The sequence below is a fragment of the Capricornis sumatraensis genome, chromosome 4, assembly GCF_032405125.1.
Source record: "Capricornis sumatraensis isolate serow.1 chromosome 4, serow.2, whole genome shotgun sequence".
NCBI classification, from domain to species: domain Eukaryota; kingdom Metazoa; phylum Chordata; class Mammalia; order Artiodactyla; family Bovidae; genus Capricornis; species Capricornis sumatraensis.
The window spans coordinates 135,782,796-135,796,388 of record NC_091072.1 but is presented as its reverse complement, the minus strand read 5'-3'; the positions used below and the strand labels follow the sequence as shown (position 1 = coordinate 135,796,388).

Here is a 13,593-nt window from a genome sequence, read left to right as displayed (position 1 = left end):
TATTTTCATTTAGTCTTGTTATCTCAAAATTCTGGCTTATTTTTGCTAGAACTGATACTTCGCTCATGACACTTTGTTCATTCACTTGTGCTGTGATTTATTTTAATCTAAAGATGCTTTGTAATGAGGATTGTAATTTTTCCCTACTGAATTCCTCCCAGCCTTACATTATAAGAGGGTGGCTCTAGAGCAGTGTCACAGGTTTACGAGGGTATCTCTGGACCAGGACAAATATTTTTGCTAATCTCGACCGAGGACTTTGGCACATAGTTGGTGCCTTTTAATCATACTTGATTTCACCTAAGACATAGACCTTGGATCTTGATTTCTCACAAGGAGACATTTCCCTTAACTAAAAGGGAAAAGTTTTGAACTTCTTTTCTCCCAAGACTGGCAGTCAGAGTATACATCTCATCAGGGAGATTTTTTTTTTTTTTTAATGGATTCAATTCTTATTCCAAGGTCTGTTTAAACTCACGTCCCAAAGTAATCTTAGGATCACCATAACTCTAGAGCTTTTAACCCTAGTTTTTGTACCTTCTCAGAGTGTACCACTGGGGGTTTCTTGCCTTTTCTAAGAAGTCAGATGAACAATCCATATTATTCAGTACATTCAATTCTTTATAAGAACAAAGGATAGGTTTTTAACTTGATAAAAAGCCCTGAAATGATACTTCTGAATCAATGTGTATCTTATAATATACTACAAAAGGAAAAATAAACTGATTCTTAATCAGATCTATGAAAGAGAATGGTACAGCTGCATTGTCAACAAAGAGAATTTTTAAGAATTATTTTTTAATAAAAATATCCTTACTTATAATCCAATTAGCTCAAAAATGCTATTACTACTTTTTAAAGAAGGTTTCAAAGTATTTTAGGGATAAATTTCCCTAACTAATTTTTTAAAAAATAAAAAATGGAGAAATAGAATTGTACCCTAATGTAATCCCACTTCTAATAACAATATAGAAACAATATGAAGTTACAATAGCTACAATATGCAGGTATAACAAACTCACACTACACTAAATTTCATGCAATTTTTAGTACTCTGAGGGACATTAAAAACCATTTACCCTTTAGTTTTCATAGATTTCATAAATTAAGCAACCAAAATTAAGAGGTTAAGAGTTTAAAAAATCTGAAAGCCTTACTCTAAGTTCAGGAACAAGATAAGTATGTATGTCCCTTCTTATCACTTTTATTCAAAATAGTCCTAGAAGTCCTATTCAGAGCAATTAGACAAGAAAAATGAATTGGGATTATATGAAAAGACTATACCAAAAACAAAATAGGTAGTTTAGCAGAATACAATATCAATATACAAAAATCAGTTGTTTTTCTATACAGCAAAAACTATGAAGAAGATAAAAAGCAACCTGTTTATAATAACATCAAAAAGAACAAAATATTTAGGAAAATATTTAATCAAGAAGGCAAAAGATCTAACACAATAAGACACTGATGAACAAACTGAAGAATGCATAAATAAATGGAAAGATATTCCATTCTCATGGACTGGAAGAATTAATACTGTTAAAATGACTGTACTATCAAAGCAATCTAGAGATTTAATGTGATCCTGAGCAAAATTTTGATGTTCTTTTTTACAGAAATTGAACAATAGTCTAAAATCTATTGGAATCATGAAAAGCCCTACATAGCTAAGCAATCTTGGAAAGAAAATAAAAGCTGGAGGTATCACACATCCTGGTATCAAAATATATTACAAAGGTGTAATAATCAAAACAATATGACACTGTTATAAAAACAGACAGAGATCCATAGAACAGAGAGCACAGAAATAAACCCACACATACATGGTCAATTAATTTACGACAAAGAAGCCAAGAATACACAATGGTTTGGGGAAAACTGAACAAAAGACAGGATAAGAAATGTCGGTGAGGATGTGGATAAAAGGAAATCTTTGTGCATTGTTGGTGAGAATGGAAGTTGGTACAGCCACTATAGAAAATAGTATGGAAGTTCCTCAAAAAATTAAAAATAGAAATACCATATGATTCAGCAATCCCACTTCTGGCTATATATCCAAAAGAAATGAAAATAAAATCTCAAAGCGATATTTACACTCTCATGTTTACTAAAGCATTATTCACAATAGCCAAGACATGGAAAACAACATTCATGTCCATCAATGGAGGAATGAGAAAGAAGGCATGATTTACATATATAGATATATATTACACATGTATATTATACATAATGTATATACATATATATAGTGAAATATTATTCAGCTGTGAATAAGCACATTATGTCATTTGTGACAACACAGATGAACCTTGAGGGCATTATGCTAAATGAAACGAGTCAGTCAGAAAAAGATAAATACTGTTTGATATCACTTGCATGTGAAATTAAAAAAAATCTGAACTCACAAAAACAGACAGCAGAGTGGCGGTTACCAGGTTCTGGGTAGGGGGAGGACAAGGGGATGGGGAATACTGATCATATGGTACACACCGCTGATCATAAGATACATGTGTTCTAGAAATCTAATATATAGCAAGTCACAATAGTTATTAACTATAATATTGTATTATATACTTAAAAGTAGCTAAGAGAGTAAATCTCAAATGTTCTAACCACAGAAAACAAAGAGCATTAGGTGACATGATGCACATTTTAGCTAACCCTAGGCTGTAATCCAGAGAAGGCAATGGCAACCCACTCCAGTACTCTTGCCTGGAAGATCCCATGGATGGAGGAGCCTGGTGGGCTGCAATCCATGGAGTCACTAAGAGTTGGGCACGACTGAGCGACTTCACTTTCACTTTTCACTTTCATGCATTGGAGAAGGAAATGGCAACCCACTCCAGTGTTCTTGCCTGGAGAATCCCAGGGACGGAGGAGCCTGGTGGGCTGCCATCTATGGGGTCGCACAGAGTCAGACATGACTGAAGCGACTTAGCAGCAGCAGCAGCAGGCGGTAATCATTTTGCAGTTTCAGTTCTGTACAACTCAGTCACCCAGTTGTGTCTAACTCTTTGTGACCCCATGGACTGCAGCACACCAGGCCTCCCTGTCCATCACCAACTCCCAGAGTTTACTCAAACTCATGTCCATCGCATTGGTGATGCCATCCAACTATCTCATCCTCTGTCATCCCCTTCTCTTCCTGCCTTCAATCTTCCCCAGCATTAGGGTCTTTTCTAGTGAGTCAGTCCTTCACATCAGGTGGCCAAAGTATTAGCATTTCAGCTTCAGCATTAGTCCTTCCAATGAATATTCAGGACTGATTTCTCTTACGATGGACTGGTTGGATCTCCTTGCAGTCCAAGGGACTCTCAAGAGTCTTCTCCAACACCACAGTTCAAAAGCATCAATTCTTCAGCACTCAGTTTTCTTTATAGTCCAACTCTCACATCCATACATGACTTCAGGAAAAACCATAGCTTTGATTAGACGGATCTTTGTTGGCAAAGTAATGTCTCTGCTTTTTAATATTCTATATAGTTTGGTCACAACTTTTCTTCCAAGGAGCAAGTGTCTTTTAGTATATATGTATTAAATCAACATGTGGGCTACCTTAACTCTGCCCGAAGTTACATGTCAGTTACATCTCAATCTGGCTGAAAAAAAGAACTTCTGAGAAAATTAATACATATATATTTTTTAAATAGTTCTCAATTATGATTTCTAATATGATGTCTTTATATACACATATACATACATATATATAAACTATATGAATAAAAGCTATTCAGTAGTTCTTAAGAGGATAAAATATTATTGGGAGCAAAAAGTTTTGAGAATTAATTCATTAGACTGAACTCTATTCTTTAAAAGACAGTGAATCCAGTAATTTCCTTGTAGGGAAGAAATATAAGTACAAAGCTACAACACACACTTTTATGAAACTTTTAGATTTTATATTGGTGACAGAAAAAGAAAGTGAGAATCTCAAAGAATAATAAATTTTTTTTAAAAATTTATAAAAGTCCTTTTGTAGCCTTGAGCCCCTGTTCAGTCCTTGGAATTTATTGAAAGAGGGAGCATTAAATAGCTAGATTGTTACTGGTAACTTTTAAATTGTATAAATTAAATGTGTCAACAGTAAGAGTTAACGGAAGAGATTGGAGAAAATTATTTTTGATGGTGGTCATGCCAATCATTTAAGGTTCTCAAACAAAGTATGGGAACATGTGATTTTATTTGCACAGCAACTGATAAGATAAAATCAAGGGTGAACAAAACTCTTTTCATAATGTGTAGTGAATCATTAAACATGAAATGAGCTTCTGAGTTCACCCTGTTTGCATTCTAATGAGGCAAGAAATACAGTTAAAATAAAGAAGAAATAATAAGGTAAGTAATACTGATGTACATTGTGTTATAAAATATTATCTGTATATGTGGCTCAGCTGGTAAAGAATCTGCCTGCATTGTGGGAGACTTGGGTTCAATTCCTGGGTTGGGAAGATATCCTGGAGAAGGGAAAGGCTACCCACTCCAGTATTCTGCCCTGAATAATTCCATGGACTGTATTTATATGATAGAAATAATTGCAAAAATGATTAATTCATAAATGGCATTAAAATTCCCATAAGCAAAGTTTTCGACAATGTATATTTTTCAAATTTCAGGGATAATTTTGCTGGGTAAAAATAAAACAACATATGGCAAGAATATTTTGTTTAACCATTTAATTGTTGAGGATTTGGTGTGAAACTCTTCTTTTGGAGACAGGACTCTAAAACCCAGAAAGGTTAAATGATATGTTCAAGGTCAGTAGTTCATTTCCACTTGATCCAAAGAACCAAGTGGAATTCAAATTCAAAGAAATGAGGTAAAACAGAAACTTTAGAAACACAGATCACTCTAGATACTTTAGTCACAAATAAGAGTGTGCAGTTAAAAAATATTAATAAAAGTGCTTAAGAAACTAGTGGCAAGATAATAAAGTTCTCATTACAGAGCTATCATTTTGGGATTTTTTTTTTAATCTTGTAGCTTATGAAAGTAGATTTTATTTTTAATGTGTACACACTTTTCCTACAGTTCTTGCATTTTCAGAATGCAAATTCAGAATTGAAAATTTGGAAACTCTTAATGTGACACAGACACGGAATCTGTCATTGTAACAATACGTAGACCATATGCCTAAGCTTATTAATGTGATATTTTGAGTCTTTTTAATGCTAGATATTACTATATGCAAAAGAAATATTGAGAAAATTATGACTGAATCCTTATTTTCAAGATCTTATGTTCAGGAGGAGAAAACAAAGTGACAATTACATTTCAAGATATCGTGAGCTAGTAATTATGAGTCAAGAGGCTCTACTGTAAGAATTTAGAGTGAAAACAGTGATAGAATATTAGCTGTCACAGTGATCTTAGTAAATTATAGAATTAAGCAAAATAACTTTATCTGCCAAAGAAAATGTCTGGAAGAAAAGGACATTTTCCCCAAATTCCAGGATACAAAATAAAGTAGAAAACTAACTGCCTACCAGTGTCAATAACAATATAATCAGAGAGCTAATAACAGAATCTAAAAGTATAATAAAAGAAACCTAGGATAATTCTGGGTATCATCAGCTCTTGGTCAAGCCCTTTGTATTAACAGAAGGAGACATTATAGATTCTAACGATTAGGCAGTATAAAAAATCGGGATTCTGCATGTTCTTGGTAGATTGCTAAAAGACTATAATAAAACAGAGCACTTGGTAGGCAGAGATTTTACATTACTTTTGGTGGAGCTCAGAGCCTTTTTCATACCTAATTTCTGGGTTTCTGAGAACTACCTTAATCCAGGAAACCCATGAATCATATAATTTTCTCTGATATCTTAAATTATTTTTCTAAAGTGTTTTAAAGTATCAATAAAGTGTTAACCAAGCCAGAGTACTAGGATTTCCAATCATGACTGGGTAAGGTACATCTTTAGCATGGCTCTAATGCCATTAATAGGAGCTGTGGAGAATAGCTAAGAAGACACAGTCTCATCCTCAGGACATTTATTATAGCTTTTCAATACAAACATTAATTTAAAAAACAACTCAAATGATGTATGTCAAATTGAGTTACATTTAAAGTGTATAAGTGTGTAGTATAGATTAATACATTCTATTGATGGTGTCTGGGAAGAAAAAAAGCACAGTATTTTTTTTTAATACAGCAAGGTAGATTATAATAAAAGATTCATTCTGAAATCAAAGATATGGGTGAGATTCCAAGATTTATAATTTTCCCATATGCTGTCATGGAAGTCCTACATTCCTTCTGGCTCTCAAATTTTTGAACTATAAAAGGAATGCATTTTCATATGCCCAGAGTCTTTACAGAATTTTTGTATCAAGTGTTAAAAGTATGAGAACTGTACTACATGATATTAATAATTTAGCATCTGAATTTTAAAGTATTCCATTAAGGAGGTAAATGAGCCCCTCCCCCACAAAATAGGGAAAAGCTTAGGGAAGAAAAAGGCATATTCAATAATATATAGCTCAAGTTTGGGAGTATTTATTACTTAACAAGCACAGTACTTAGAAGTAGTTACTTACCAAGGGAACATTTCATGCAAAGATGGGCTCAATAAGCGACAGAAATGGTCTGGACCTAACAGAAGCAGAAGATATTAAGAAGAGGTGGCAAGAATACACGGAAGAACTGTACAAAAAAGATCTTCACAACCCAGATAATCATGATGATGTGATCACTAATCTAGAGCCAGACATCTTGGAATGTGAAGTCAAGTGGGCCTTAGAAAGTATCACTATTAACAAAGCTAGTGGAAGTGATGGAATTCCAGTTGAGCTATTTCAAATCCTGAAAGATGATGCTGTGAAAGTGCTTTGCACTCAATATGTCAGGCAATTTGGAAAACTCAGCAGTGGCCACAGGACTGAAAAAGGTCAGTTCTCATTCCAATCCCAAAGAAAGGCAATGCAAAAGAATGCTCAGACTACCACACAATTGCACTCATCTCACATGCTAGTAAAGTAATGCTCAAAATTCTCCAAGCCAGACTTCAGCAATACGTGAACCATGAACTCCCTGTTGTTCAAGCTGGTTTTAGGAAAGGCAGAGGAACCAGAGATCAAATTGCCAACATCCGCTGGATCATGGAAAAAGCAAGAGAGTTTCAGAAAAACATCTATTTCTGCTTTATTGACTATGCCAAAGCCTTTGACTGTGTGGATCACGATATACTGTGGAAAATTCTTCAAGAGATGGGAATACCAGACCACCTGACCTGCCTCTTGAGAAATCTGTATGCAGGTCAGGAAGCAACAGTTAGAACTGGACATGGAACAACAGACTGGTTCCAAATAGGAAAAGGAGTACGTCAAGGTTGTATATTGTCACCCTGCTTATTTAACTTCTATGCAGAGTACATCATGAGAAACGCTGGACTGGAAAAAACACAAGCTGGAATCCAATACAGTATTGTAAAGTAAAATAAAGTAAAAATAAAAATTAAAACAAACAAAAAAAAGATTGCTGGGAGAAATATCAATAACCTCAGATATGCAGATGACACCACCCTTATGGCAGAAAGTGAAGAGGAGCTAAAAAGCCTCTTGATGAAAGTGAAAGAGGAGAGGGAAAAAGTTGGCTTAAAGCTCAGCATTCAGAAAATGAAGATCATGGCATCTGGTCCCATCACTTCATGGGAAATAGATGGGGAAACAGTAGAAACAGTGTCAGACTTTATATTTGGGGGGCTCCAAAATCACTGCAGATGGTGACTGCAGCCATGAAATTAAAAGACGCTTACTCCTTGGAAGAAAAGTTATGACCAACCTAGATAGTATATTCAAAAGCAGAGACATTACTTTTCCGACTAAGGTCCGTCTAGTCAAGGCTATGGTTTTTCCTGTGGTCATGTATGGATGTGAGAGTTGGACTGTGAAGAAGGCTGAGCGCCGAAGAATTGATGCGTTTGAACTGTGGTGTTGGAGAAGACTTTTGAGAGTCCCATGGACTACAAGGAGATCCAACCAGTCCATTCTGAAGGAGATCAGCCCTGGGATTTCTTTGGAAGGAATGATGCTAAAGCTGAAGCTCCAGTACTTTGGACACCTCATGAGAAGAGTTGACTCATTGGAAAAGACTGTGATGCTGGGAGAGACTGGGGGCAGGAGGAGAAGGGGATGACCCAGGATGAGATGGCTGGATGGCATCACGGACTCAATGGATGTGGGTCTGGGTGAACTCCGGGAGTTGGTGATGGACAGGGAGGCCTGGCGTGCTGCGATTCATGGGGTCGCAGAGTCGGACACGACTGAGCGACTGAACTGAACTGAACAAGCACAGTGCTTTATTCTTTATATTTTATTATCACTTATTGCCAATGAATTCACATTTTATCTCAAAGCTAACATCAGAATTTTATACTTTTTGTTGCTAGTGTAATATAATTAAACAATGAGAAGAATCCTACTTCATAGGACTATAAGCGAAAGATTTACTTAAATTTCAATATCATATCTTAAAATTGTTGCAGCATTCTGTTACATAACTGATAAATAAAGTGGAGTTCAATTTAGTAATTCATTGTTAGCAATATGACTGTTATGCAGACTGGAATTCTCTAATGGTCGAAACTAGGACATTCTCTCCCTACAGGCTGACCTATATAGAATCCCAAACTATGATTATAATCAATTGTTTGCTTGGCAGACTCTGAAGGAAAGAGGAATATTATAATTTGAATCATTAATGGCAATAGACTAAGGTGATGAGAATCATTTATTTTCATGTTGGAGACTGTCTATTGAAAACTTTCCAAATCTGATATGCTCTATAAAACACAATGGGTACTCAATGAAAGTTGCTTCCTCCCTGTAGGATTTCTCACAGCTTTTAATATGCCAGTGTTCATCATTAATGTTCCAGAGGAAAATATCATAAGCCCTATTTTCCCAAAAAGAGTTTTTTTGGTGGTGGGGTATGAACTCTGATATCTCCCAGAAATAGAGATCCAGGAAACCCAGGTTCAGACTATGGAATTATAATACTGCAAAAGCTCTAACTTCTTCTCACAAATGTGTGGACATCTCTTTTGTGGCATGTCCAGCATCTATAAGGAGGGAGATCTAGGGCAATCAGAATCAGTGAGATTTCAATTTGCCAGAACTTGTAGGAAGCGAAAATTAACTTCCTGGATTGTGAGCTATGGAGGTAGTGTGTTGTGCTCAGTTGCTCAGTCCTGTCCAACTCTTTTGTGACCCCATGAACTATAGCCTGCCAGGTTCCTCTGTCCATGCCATTTTTTTAGGCGAAAATACTGGAGTGGTTGCCATTCCCTTCTCTAGGGGATCTTTTCAACCCAGAGATCCAACTCATGTCTCTTATGTCTCCTGCACTGGCAAGAGGGTTCTTTACCACTAGCGCCACCTGGGAAGCCCTTCTCCCCCTCTCTCCATTCTAAACCAAAACTGCAACCAAAATTAGCTTTACTGATTAACAGGGGCAATATCTGGTTAGATTCCTTCAACCCTGATTCCATGACTGCTTTTTGTATGTTTCCATTACTGCTCAATCACTCTTAAGATTATATTCTTTATATATATCCAGGTCATACATTATATAAAAGACAATACTTTGGGGGACGTCTTGCCCTTGTTATTAATCTCTTTGATATGATTTATCTCTTCTCTGATCCATTATCTTGGTTTTAAATGTATTTCTCAAGGGAATTTTACTTGCTAATTCTCCTCAACTTCTCCCCCATACTACTTGTAGGCATAATAATGAATTCAAATGAAATACTTCCAACTATCTCCTTTTATGTCAGTCTCTCTGACTCTTTACAGTACTTTAGGACTCTAGCATACATTCTCTATATCTTTAGCATCATAACCAGTATCTAGGGCTAAATAGGCTTGAAGATTGTTGGACTTCTTCCTAGACAAAATAATCAATCTACTATTTTCTCTAGTTTGGGGTTATGCTCTCTTTGGACTGCACGTGTGCTCAAAAATTGGGTCTATCTTTTCCTCCCCCACCCCCAAAACAGATGGTCCTCTGATGACTGATGCTTTTAAGAAACAAATATAGTAAAATTGTTAATGACTGGTATGGTTTTATGTTTCTGACCTTCTGTTAGTCATTCCTATTGAATAAGAACTACTTTCAAAAGAATGAATATCTAACGGTGGAATTTAATTGAAGATAGCATGAGACTATTAGTACTATTTGCCTACTCAAATTATATCATTAAAGGACGTTTCTGTCCACATTTTCCTTAAAACTGATATTTCTCTTGCTCGTGTTTTTCTCCCATCCCAACTGCAAGCATTTCACTTTTCATCCTTCTTGTGGTTCCTCTACGTGTTATGCACGCTTCAGTCATGTTTGACTCTTTGCGACCCCATGGACTACAGCCCACCAGGCTCCTCTGTCCATGGGATTCTCCAAGCAAGTATACTGGAATGGGTTGCCATTTTCCTCCTCCAGAGGATCTTCCCAACCCAGGGACTGAACACACATCTCTTGTGTCTCCTGCATTGGCACGTGGGTTCTTTACCGCAAGCGCCATCTGGTTCCTCTAGGGCCTCAATAATCAGTAAGTTTCATCTTATAAATGAATTGTATTCTACCAAGGGTAACTGGAGTAAAACATTGTATATACTGCTTCCTGGATTCATAGAAAAACAGAGGCAAGTTTATTTAGTAATCTCTGCTGCGGGCATGAGTGGTTACTCATTTACAATAAATTTGCTCTCCCAGATATAGCCAATGTTTGTATGAAACCACCAAGATTAACTGACTAGTATATATCTACACAGTCCTCAAGTGCCCAGAATTAAAAATTAACACAGAAATTATGAATTTTAAAATCTTCAGCAGATTTTTTTTAAAAGTGAAACCTCAGAAACATATTTTACAAAGATCACATTTTAGAAAGAAAACTATCATTAAAAAAATATGTTTATACATACTCATCTTCACCCCATAAGTTTCCAACAAAGAAATACCAATAGTTTGTTTGTTTGTTTAAGTTCTAATTCTATCACAGTGAAAACAACCATTCCTCAGAGGTGGCAAATGTGGGTTACCCCATACTCAAATGTGAACTCTAGCTACTAACGAGTTTAACTAGCTTGACGTAGTTAGAATAGGTCAGAAAAATCCTGATTGTCTCATGTCTTATGTCAAACAAAATGTATATTCATTAACTAGCCTTTAGAACAGAATGATTAACTGGAGCTGCAGAGGCTTAGCTCATTCTTAATGGTGTGAACAACGGTGTTACTTATTTCTATGTACTATTATTAGATGTAAAAATGTTATGTATTACAGAAGCAGAACAACTTTATGGTTCTAAAAAGGGGCAGGGGAAGTAAATATAACAGAATTTTATTCCTAATATAAGCAATCAAAAACTTTCACTTATTCTGTAACCGTTACACACCAGTGTCTTCTTTAATTCCCCAGGGCTGGAGGTGGAGAATATTTGGTTGAAAGGAACATTGTTCCTGATGAAGCATGAGTTTTCTCAGTACCAAGTCCTAAATCTACCACAATCACAATGAACTGCTTCCTGACATTTACAGAAGCATTTCATTTCCAGAAGGTGGCGTTCTAGAATAGTTGGAAATGAGTTTGCTTCTGTTTGAAACTAAGCAGAGACACATTAAATTACTATTCAAGTTAACTGAAAATCTGGGAACACAAAGTGGCTATTCAAACCAAAAAAAAAAAAGAAAAGAAAAAAGTCCTGCTGTCCTCTTATTGATAGCATTTTAAAATTCAAATATTTTTGTCCACGATCTAACTTATTTTCTCAGGAAAACTAGCAACATGACAGTTTACATATTGCAGCATTTAAACAAAATGAAAGAACAAACATTACAAAACAGAGTTACAAATACAGAGAACAAACAGGTAGTTGCCAAAGGAGAGGCAGAGCTGGAGGAGAAAAGAAATTGGTGAGAAAAATCAAGAGGTAAATGAGTCACAAGTATGAAATGAACAAGGTGGAGAAGATAGTCAATAACTATGAGATGCTTATGTATGGTGACAGACGCTAACGAGGCTTACCGTGGTGATCAGTTTGAAAAGTACAGAAGTATCAAATTATTATGTTGTGTAACAGGAACCAACATAGCTTTATAGGTCAAGTATACTTTAAAAACAAAACAAATTCATAGAAAAAGAGATCAGATTTGTGGTTACCAGAGACAGGGGGTGGGGAATGGGGAACTGAATAAAGGCAGTCCAAAGGTACAACTTCCCAGTTATAAGATAGGTGAGTACTGGGGATGTGGCGTATGGCATGACTGATAAATAATTAACACTGCTGTACGTTATATGTCAAAGTGGTTCAAAGAGTGAATCCTAAGAGTTCTCATCACAAGAAAAATGTTTTGTCTATCTCTTCAAATTTGTATATAAATGGGATGACAGATGTGCACTGAACTTGTGATAACCATTTCATTGTGAACGTAAGTCAAATCATTATGCTGTGTATCTTAGACTTATATGGGGCTATAGGCTATTTATATCTCAATAAAACTGGAAAAAATAAACATAAAATATAACATGCAATGTTAGAAAACTTGGCCAGTTTTACATAAAAGTATATCAGTTTCTCTTTTGACTTGTAATAAGTTCATTTGTAAGTATATTTGAATAATATTTGATGCCATACAATTATGTTATATAAAATATATGCAAATTTTACAATTATGGAAAATTTTGATTTCTCATTGATTACTTAAAATGTACTTGAGATTTCAAAATCTTTGGCCTGTAATAAGCATATGGAGAAGCTGAAAGAGAGTGAAAAAATTAGAAAAGACATTAAAACAATTTCCCAAGGAAAGGTTAATTCTTGGGTTTTCTAAACAGAGTTCTTAGAAATCTTTGCCCTGTGAGAATGTGTGTGGCACCAAAGAAGTAATAAAGTTTGACTATAGTAAACTGATCCATTTTCTCTTCAGAGACAATTTGAGAACATTGCGATCTTGCCAGAGATTATGAATATTTTTAGCAGTTTTATTTATTTCTATCAGCAATAAGAATTTATTCAATGATCAAAGGAAAACTATGTTTAGAATGTCAAAGACCATTGAAAAAGTCAGCTAATAAGTTTTCTGTAAGAGTTGGAAGTTTTAGTCATAATCATTTGTATCCTAAGAGCTATTTGTCTATTTGAGTATTGCTGTTTGCCAGTTGTTATAATAAGCCACAAATGGGTCTCTAACACAGCTGTATGTGACCATAATATAGACTGACTGGAAAACATATTTGAAATACATCATGTAAAATATATTTAGTACATCACTTAATATCATAATGCATTATAGAAGTATATACACCACACTCATTTGTAAAGATTTGAGAGGATGTCTGCAAATTAAATCAGTAATTTATCTTAAGGAAAAAGATAGAGGGTACCAAAATTACATGTGATTTTTGGCAATATTAACATCTTTACTAGGACTTCCCTGGTGGTCTACTGGTTAAAAATCTGCCTTCCAATGCAGGGGGTGTGGGTTCCACCCTGGTTGGGGAACTAAGATCTCACATGCCATGCAGCACAGCTAAAAAGTAAATATATACATATATATATATATATATATATATATATATATATATATATATAT

General features: G+C 35.2%; 1 protein-coding gene across 1 annotated transcript in view; it reads left to right on the top strand.

Moving 5' to 3' along the window:
- The first annotated feature begins 4,257 nt into the window (after positions 1–4,257).
- Positions 4,258–13,593, top strand: part of PIK3C2G (phosphatidylinositol-4-phosphate 3-kinase catalytic subunit type 2 gamma) — a 487,933-nt gene continuing 478,597 nt past the window's right edge. Inside the window, exon 1 of the mRNA XM_068970622.1 lies at positions 4,258–4,335. The gene's annotated coding sequence lies outside the window, so the exon portion shown is untranslated. The remainder of the gene's footprint in view (positions 4,336–13,593) is intronic.